Below are 9,604 nucleotides of genomic sequence, written 5' to 3'. Positions count from 1 at the left end.
GCCATTGGCGTCGTGGACGTGGTCGTGGCCCGATCCAGATCTAGATCGGGGGTGGAGGGGCTCGTGGGTGTGGGGGCGAGTGGTGGGGTAGTGGGCTAGGGTTCCCCCGGAGTGGGGATATGGAGCTGGGGAGTGGGGTGCCGGCTGGGCCGAGGCCCAGCGAGGGATGGGGGGCTTTTAGTTTCTTTTGTCTTTTTTGATTTGTTCTTTTTCTTTTATTTATTCTTTTCTGTTTTATTTTAGTTATACTTTATTTTCAGTTTAGTAAAATATGACAATAGCTCCTAAATTAATGTCTGTGAATAACCCAGTGCCTTAAAAAGTTTGGTGACTAAATAAACTAGTTTAACATTTGTTTACTATTTTAAAAGCATTTAAATTGTATTTGCTACTGTTTTGTTTAGTTTAGTGCATTTAAAACTTTTATAAAGACTTGGTTTATTCACCAATATTACTTATGAATTATTTGGCACATCCCGAACATTATAGTTTTAATATTTGAAAACTTTCACCGCTCGACTATAATTTAAATTTGAATTTGATTCGATTTTGAACTAACGCTAGATTAGCAACAATAACGGAGGTGACGTGGCATCATTAGTAGAGGGTTATTGTAGCTTAATTATCCGGGCGTCACATTTGGCTGCCCGTTTCCGTTCTTCTTCCTCATCCCAAACAGTTCATTGAACTGAATCTTATGCCCTGCATCACACACGCAACTAAAATCTGAACCGTGTTTGATGTATCCGCCATCGCAAACGTTTTTCATCTTTTTTGATGGTTTTTTACATCACCATTTGCGATTAATGCATCGCACACAGTTTCGTCAAAGGGTCTCCGATTGTAGTGTCACGTTAGCAGCATCCTGCAGTAATTTATCTAGTCACTTTCATCATGTTTATTTGATTCATGTTCGCTACTTTGATAATTAGGTGTGTGGTTGGGCCGGTGCTTGGGTGATGTTCTTACTTGAAAAACCTCCCACTTATGATTACCCCCTCTCGCATGCATCCACAACTACAAAGAATTAAGATAAACCTAACCATAGCATGAAACATATGGATCCAAATCAGCACCTTACGGAATAGCGCATAAATTAGGGTTTAAGCTTCTGTCACTCTAGCAACCCATCATCTAATTACTACTCCACAATGCCTTCCCTTAGGCCCATGTATGGTGAAGTTGTTGGAAATATGCCCTAGAGGCAATAATAAATTGGTTATTATTATATTTCCTTGTTCATGATAATCGTTTATTATCCATGCTAGAATTGTATTGATAGGAAACTCAGATACATGTGTGGATACATAGACAACACCATGTCCCTAGTAAGCCCCTAGTTGACTAGATCGTTGATCAATAGATGGTTACGGTTTCCTGACCATGGACATTGGATGTCGTTGATAACGGGATCACATCATTAGGAGAATGATGTGATGGACAAGACCCAATCCTAAGCCTAGCACAAGATCGTGTAGTTCGTTTGCTAAGAGCTTTTCTAATGTCAAGTATCATTTCCTTAGACCATGAGATTGTGCAACTCCCGGATACCGTAGGAATGCTTTGGGTGTACCAAACGTCACAACGTAACTGGGTGGCTATAAAGGTGCACTACAGGTATCTCCGAAAGTGTCTGTTGGGTTGGCACGAATCGAGACTGGGATTTGTCACTCCGTCTGACGGAGAGGTATCTCTGGGCCCATTCGGTAATGCATCATCATAATGAGCTCAATGTGACTAAGGAGTTAGCCACGGGATCATGCGTTACGGTACGAGTAAAGTGACTTGCCGGTAACGAGATTGAACAAGGTATTGGGATACCGACGATCGAATCTCGGGCAAGTAACGTACCGATTGACAAAGGGAATTGTATACGGGATTGATTGAATCCTCGACATCGTGGTTCATCCGATGAGATCATCGAGGAGCATGTGGGAGCCAACATGGGTATCCAGATCCCTCTGTTGGTTATTGACCGGAGAGTCGTCTCGGTCATCTCTGCGTGTCTCCCGAACCCGTAGGGTCTACACACTTAAGGTTCGGTGACGCTAGGGTTGTAGAGATATTAGTATGCGGTAACCCGAAAGTTGTTCGGACTCCCGGATGAGATCCCGGACGTCACGAGGAGTTCCGGAATGGTCCGGAGGTAAAGATTTATATATGGGAAGTCTTATTTTGGTCGCCGGAAAAGTTTCGCGCATTATCGGTATTGTACCGGGAGTGCCGAAAGGGGTCCGGGGGTCCACCAGCCCCGGGGGGCCACATGGGCTGTAGGGGTGTGCGCCTTGGCCTATATGGGCCAAGGGCACCAGCCCCAAGAGGCCCATGCGCCAAGAGATAAGGGAAAGGGAGAGTCCTAAAGGGGGAAGGCACCTCCGAGGTGCCTTGGGGAGGATGGACTCCTCCCTGGCCGCACCCTTCCTTGGAGGAAGGGCCAAGGCTGCACCCCCCCCTCTCCCTTGGCCCTATATATAGTGGGGGGAAGGGAGGGCAGCAATACCTAAGCCCTGGCGCCTCCCTCTCCCTCCCGTGACACATCTCCCCCCTCCCGCAGCGCTTGGCGAAGCCCTGTTGGAATCCCGCTACTTCCACCACCACGCCGTCGTGCTGCTGGATCTCCATCAACCTCTCCTCCCCCCTTGTTGGATCAAGAAGGAGGAGACGTCGCTGCTCCGTGCGTGTGTTGAACGCGGAGGTGCCGTCCGTTCGGCGCTAGGATCATCGGTGATTTGGATCACGACGAGTACGACTCCATCAACCCCGTTCTCTTGAACGCTTCCGCTCGCGATCTACAAGGGTATGTAGATGCACTCCTCCCCTCTCGTTGCTAGTAAAATCCATAGATTGATCTTGGTGATGCGTAGAAAATTTTGAATTTCTGCTACGTTCCCCAACAGTGGTATCAGAGCTAGGTCTATGCGTAGTTTCTACGCACGAGTAGAACACAAAGTAGTTGTGGGCGTCGATTTTGTCAATTTACTTGCCGTTACTAGTCTTATCTTGATTCGGCGGCATCGTGGGATGAAGCGGCCCGGACCGACCTTACACGTACTCTTACGTGAGACAGGTTCCACCGACTGACATGCACTAGTTGCATAAGGTGGCTAGCGGGTGTCTGTCTCTCCCACTTTAATCGGATCGGATTCGATGAAAAGGGTCCTTATGAAGGGTAAATAGAAATTGGCATATCACGTTGTGGCTTTTGCGTAGGTAAGAAACGTTCTTGCTAGAATCCCATAGCAGCCACGTAAAACATGCAACAACAATTAGAGGACGTCTAACTTGTTTTTGCAGGGTGTGATATATATGATGTGATATGGCCAAAATGATGTGATGAATGATGTATGTGATGTATGAGATTGATCATGTTCTTGTAATAGGAATCACGACTTGCATGTCGATGAGTATGACAACCGGCAGGAGCCATAGGAGTTGTCTCAATTTATTGTATGACCTGCGTGTCAATGAAAACGGCATGTAATTATTTACTTTATTGCTAACCGTTAGACATAGTAGTAGAAGTAATAGTTGGCGAGACAACTTCATGAAGACACAATGATGGAGATCATGATGATGCAGATCATGGTGTCATGCCGGTGACGAAGGTGATCATGCCGCGCCTCGAAGATGGAGATCAAAAGGCGCAAGATGATATTGGCCATATCACGTCACTTTATGATTTGCATGTGATGTTTGTCATGTTTACATCTTGTTTGCTTAGAACGACAGTAGCATAAATAAGATGATCCCTCACTAAAATTTCAAGAGACGTGTCTCCCTAACTGTGCACCGTTGCGAAGGTTCGTTGTTTCGAAGCACCACGTGATGATCGGCTGTGATAGATTCTAACGTTCGAATACAACGGGTGTTGACGAGCCTAGCATGTACAGACATGGCCTCGCAACACATGCGAAACACTTAGGTTGACTTGACGAGCCTAGCATGTACAGACATGGCCTCGGAACACAAGAGATCGAAAGGTCGAACATGAGTCGTATGGTAGATGCGATCAACATGGAGATGTTCACCGATGATGACTAGTCCGTCTCACGTGATGATCGGACACGGCCTAGTTTGACTCGGATCATGTATCACTTAGATGACTAGAGGGATGTCTATCTGAGTGGGAGTTCATTAATCAGATGAACTTCATTATCATGAACATAGTCAAAAGGTCTTTGCAAATTATGTCATAGCTTATGCTTTAGTTCTACTATTTAAGATATGTTCCTAGAGAAAATTTAGTTGAAAGTTGATAGTAGCAATTATGCGGACTGGGTCCATGAACTGAGGATTGTCCTCATTGCTGCACAGAAGGCTTATGTCCTTAATGCACCGCTCGGTGTGCTGAACCTCAGCGTCGTCTATAGATGTTGTGAAACATCTGACATACACGTTTTGATGACTACGTGATAATTCAGTGTGTGATGCTAACGGTTTAAAATTGTGGCGACAAGACGGTTTTGAAACGTCGCAGAACATATGAGATGTTCCGAAGACTGAAATTGGGATTTCAGACTAGTGCCCACGTCAAGAGGTATGAGACCTCTGACAAGTTTCTTAAGCCTGCAAACTGAGGGAGAAAAGCTCAATCGTTGAGCATGTGCTCAGATTGTCTGAGTACCACAATCGCTTGAATCGAGTGGGAGTTAATCTTCCAGATAAGATAGTGATGGTTCTCCATAGTCACTGCCACCAATCTATTAGAGCTTCGTGATGAACTATAACATATCAGGGATAGATATGACGATCCTTGAGCGACTCGCGATGTTTGACACCGCGAAAGTAGAAATCAAGTAGGAGCATCAATTGTTGATGGTTAGTAAAACAACTAGTTTCAAGAAGGGCAAGGGAAGAAGGGATACTTCATGAAACAGCAAATCATTTGCTGCTCTAGCGAAGAATCCCAAGGTTAAACCCAAACCCGAGACTAAGTGCTCCTGTAATGAGGGGAACGGTCACTGAAGCAGAACTACCCTAGATACTTGGTAGATGAGAAGGCAGGCAAGGTCAACAGAAGTATATTGGATATACATTATATGAATGTGTACTTTACTAGTACTCCTAGCAGCACTAGGGTATTAGATACCGGTTTGGTTGCTAAGTGTTAGTAACTCAAAATAAAAGCTGCCGAATAAATGGAGACTAGCTAAAGGTGAGATGACGATGTGTGTTGGAAGTGTTTCCAAGGTTGATGTGATCAAGCATCGCATGCTCCCTCTATCATCGAGATTTGGTGTTTGCGTTGAGCATGATTGGATTATGTTTATCGCAATACGGTTATTCATTTAAGGAGAATAATGGTTACTCTGTTTATTCGAATAATACCTTCAATGGTCTTGCACCTAAAATGAATCTCGATCGTAGTGATACACATGTTCGTGCCAAAAGATATAAAATAGTAATGATAGTACCACATACTTGTGGCACTGCCATTTGAGTCATATTGGTATAGAACGCATGAAGAAGCTCCATGTAGATGGATCTTTGGACTCAGTCGTTTTTGAAAAGATTGAGACATGCAAACCATGTCTATTGGTATATATGCATGAAGAAACTCCATGCAGATGGATCGTTTGGACTCACTTGATTTTGAATCACTTGAGACATGCAAATCATACCACATGGGCAAGATGACTGAAAGGCCTCGTTTTCAGTAAGATGGAACAAGAGAGCAACTTATTGGAAGTAATACATTTTGATGTATGCAGTCCAATGAGTGCTGAGGCATGAAGTGGATATCGTTATGTTCTTACTTCACAGATGATTTGAGTAGATGCTGAGTGTATTTACTTGATGAAACACAAGTCTGAATTATTGAAAGGTTCAAGTAATTTCAGAGTGAAGTTGAAGATCATCGTGACAAGAGGATAAAATGTCTGTGATATGATCATAGAGATGAGTATCTGAGTTACGAGTTTGGCACACAATTAAGACATTGTGGAAAGTGTTTCACAATTAATACCGCCTGGAACACCACTGTGTGATGGTGTGTCCGAACATCATAACTGCACCCTATTGGATATGGTGCATACCATGATGTCTCTTATCAAATTACCGCTATCGTTTATGGGTTAGGCATTAGAGACAACCACATTCACTTTAAAAGGGGCACCACGCAATTCCGTTGAGACGACACCGTTTAGAGAAACTTAAGTTGTCGTTTCTTAAAAGTTTGGGGCTGCGATGCTTATGTGAAAAAGTTTCGGGCTGATAAGCTCGAACCCAAAGCGGATAAATGCATCTTCATAGAATACCCAAAACAGTTGGGTGTACCTCCTATTTCATATATGGAAGCAAAAGTAATTGCTTCTAGAAACGAGTCCTTTCTCGAGGAAAAGTTTCTCTCGAAAGAATTGAGTGGGAGGATGGTGGAGACTTGATAAGGTTATTGAACCGTCACTTCAACTAGTGTGTAGCAGGGCACAGGAAGTTGTTCCTGTGGCACCTACACGAATTGAAGTGGAAGCTTATGATAGTGATCATGAAACTTCGGATCAAGTCACTACCGAACCTCGTAGGTCGACAAGGATATGTACTACTCCTAAGTGGTACGGTAATCCTGTCTTAGATATCATGTTGTTAGACAATACTGAACCTACGAGCTATGGAGAAGCGATGGTGGGCCCATATTCCGACGAATGGTTGGAAGCCATGAAATCCGAGAAAGGATCCATGTATCAAGAACAAAGCATGGACTTTGGTGAACTTGCCCGATGATCGGCAAGCCATTGAGATAAATGGATCTTTAAGAAGAAGACGGACATGCACGGTAATGTTACCGTCTATGAAGCTCGACTTGTGGTAAAGAGTTTTTTCACAAGTTCAAGGAGTTGACTACGATGAGATTTTCTCATCCGTAGCGATGCTTAAGTCCGTCGGAATCATGTTAGCATTAGCTGCATTTATGAAATCTGGCAGATGGATGTCAAAACAAGTTTCCTTACCAGTTTTTGTAAGGAAAGGTTGTATGTGATACAATCAGAAAGGTTTTGTCGATCCTAAGGATGCTAAAAGGTATGCTGGCTCCAGCGATCCTTCCATGGACTAGAGCAAGCATCTCGGAGTCAGAATATACGTGTGACGCCCCCGATTTGACCGTACACTAATCATGCACGCAAATGTGTACGATCAAGATCAGGGACTCATGGGAAGATATCACAACACAACTCTACAACATAAATAAGTCATACAAGCATTATAATACAAGCCAGGGGCCTCGAGGGCTCGAATACAAGTGCTCGATCATAGACGAGTCAGCGGAAGCAACAATATCTGAGTACAGACATAATTTAAACAAGTTTGCCTTAAGAAGGCTAGCACAAAAGTAGCAACGATCGAAAAGGCAAGGCCTCCTGCCTGGGACCTCCTAACTACTCCTCGAAGCCGAACTCCATGTAGAATCATCCTCGGGATCTCTAGCTCCTGGACTCCAGCATCTGGTTGCGTCAATCAGGTATAGAAAGGGGAAAAGAGGGAGAAAAGCAACCGTGAGTACTCATCCAAAGTACTCGCAAGCAAGGAGCTACACTACATATGCATGAGTATATGTGTAAAGGGGCCATATCGGTGGACTGAACTGCAGAATGCCAGAATAAGAGGGGGATAGCTAATCCTGTCGAAGACTACGCTTCTGGCAGCCTCCATCTTGCAGCATGTAGAAGAGAGTAGATTGAAGTCCTCCAAGTAGCATCGCATAGCATAAATCCTACCCGGCGATCCCTCCTCGTCGCCCTGTTAGAGAGCGATCACCGGGTTGTATCTGGCACTTGGAAGGGTGTATTTTATTCAGTATCCGGTTCTAGTTGTCATAAGGTCAAGGTACAACTTCGGGTCTTCCTTTTACCGAGGGACACGGCTATTTGAATAGATAAACTTCCCTGCAGGGGTGCACCACATAACCCAACACGCTCGATCCCATTTGGCCGGACACACTTTTCTGGGTCATGCCCGGCCTCATAAGATCAACACGTCGCAGCCCCACCTAAGCACAACAGAGAGGTCAGCACGCCGGTCTAATCCTAAGCGCGCAGGGGTCTGGGCCCATCGCCCTATGCACACCTGCACGTTGCGAACGCGGCCGCGAGCAGACCTAGCAACCCACACGATCACGGCGGTTACGTCAAAGCGGTCCAACACGGCGCGCGCCACTCAGTCGCTGACGTCACGAAGGCTTCGGCTGATACCACGACGCCGGGATACCCATAACTACTCCCGCGTAGATGGTTAGTGCGTATAGACCAAATGGCCAGACTCAGATCAAATACCAAGATCTCGTTAAGCGTGTTAAGTATCCGCGAACGCCGACCAGGGCCAGGCCCACCTCTCACCTAGGCGGTCTCAACCTGCCCTGTCGCTCCGCCACAAAGATCCACTTGCGGGTACTCCTACGAGCCGACCCGACTTTAGTCATCACATGTGTCATGTATATAGTATATAAGTATATACCCGTGATCACCGCCCAGGTGATCACGGCCCGATAGTATAGCACAGCAGACGGACAAGAATGTAGGGCCACTGATGGAAAGCTAGCATCCTATACTAAGCATGTAGGATTGCAGGTAAAGGTAACAACAGTAGTAGCAAGGATAGGCTATGCATCAGGATAGGATATCGGAAAGCAGTAACATGCTACACTACTCTAATGCAAGCAGTATAGAGAAGAATAGGCGATATCTGGTGATCAAGGGGGGCTTGCCTGGTTGCTCTGGCAAGTAGGAGGGGTCGTCAACTCCGTAGTCGAACTGGGCAGCAGCAGTGTCGGTCTCATAGTCTACCGGAGAGAAGAGGGGGGAAGAAACAGTAAATACAATGCAAACATAAGCATGACGATGCGTGACATGACAATGAGCAGTGCTAGGTGTGTCCTAACGCGACAGTAGGTGGTATCGGCGAAGGGGGGAAACATCCGGGAAAGTATTCCCGCTGTTTCGCGTTTCGGACGGACGGACCGGAGGGGGAAAGTTGCGAGTTCGATAGGTTAGGGAGGTGTGGTGGACGAACGGACTGCGTATTCGGATTCATCTCGTCGTTCTGAGCAACTTTCATGTTGAAAATATTTTAATCCGAGTTACGGATTAAAAGATATGATTTTCTAAAGATTTTATTAATTTCTGGAATTTAATTAATTATTTAACTTAATTCGAAAATGGATTTATGACATCAGCATGATGTCATGCTGACGTCAGCAGTCAACAAGGCAGTTGACTGGGTCAACTACGTGTGGGTCCCGCATGTCATACACTACTTAGATTAATTAGGGTTTAGCTAATTAATTACTGTTTAATTAAATTAACTAATTAATTATATTAATTAAGTAGGATTAATTAACTTAATTAATTTAGTTAATTAATTAATTAATTAAATTTATTATTATTATTATTTTATTTATTACTATTATTTTTATTTTATTTTTTTATTATTTATTTATTTTTTTGCGTTCCAAGGGCGTGGGCCCCATCTGTCATTGACACAGGGGGGAGGACCCACTGGTCAGTGGTACAGGGGCCCGGCGGAGCGGGCGTAACGGGTGGCGGGGCGGGACGAACCCGCCAGGGCTCGCGAGCACACGCCCGAGGCGTGGCCGCGGCTAAGGCGCGCCGCC

The sequence above is a fragment of the Triticum aestivum genome, chromosome 1D (assembly GCF_018294505.1).
Source record: "Triticum aestivum cultivar Chinese Spring chromosome 1D, IWGSC CS RefSeq v2.1, whole genome shotgun sequence".
In the NCBI taxonomy this organism is placed as follows: Eukaryota; Viridiplantae; Streptophyta; class Magnoliopsida; order Poales; family Poaceae; genus Triticum; species Triticum aestivum.
This window is presented reverse-complemented; position numbering follows the sequence as displayed.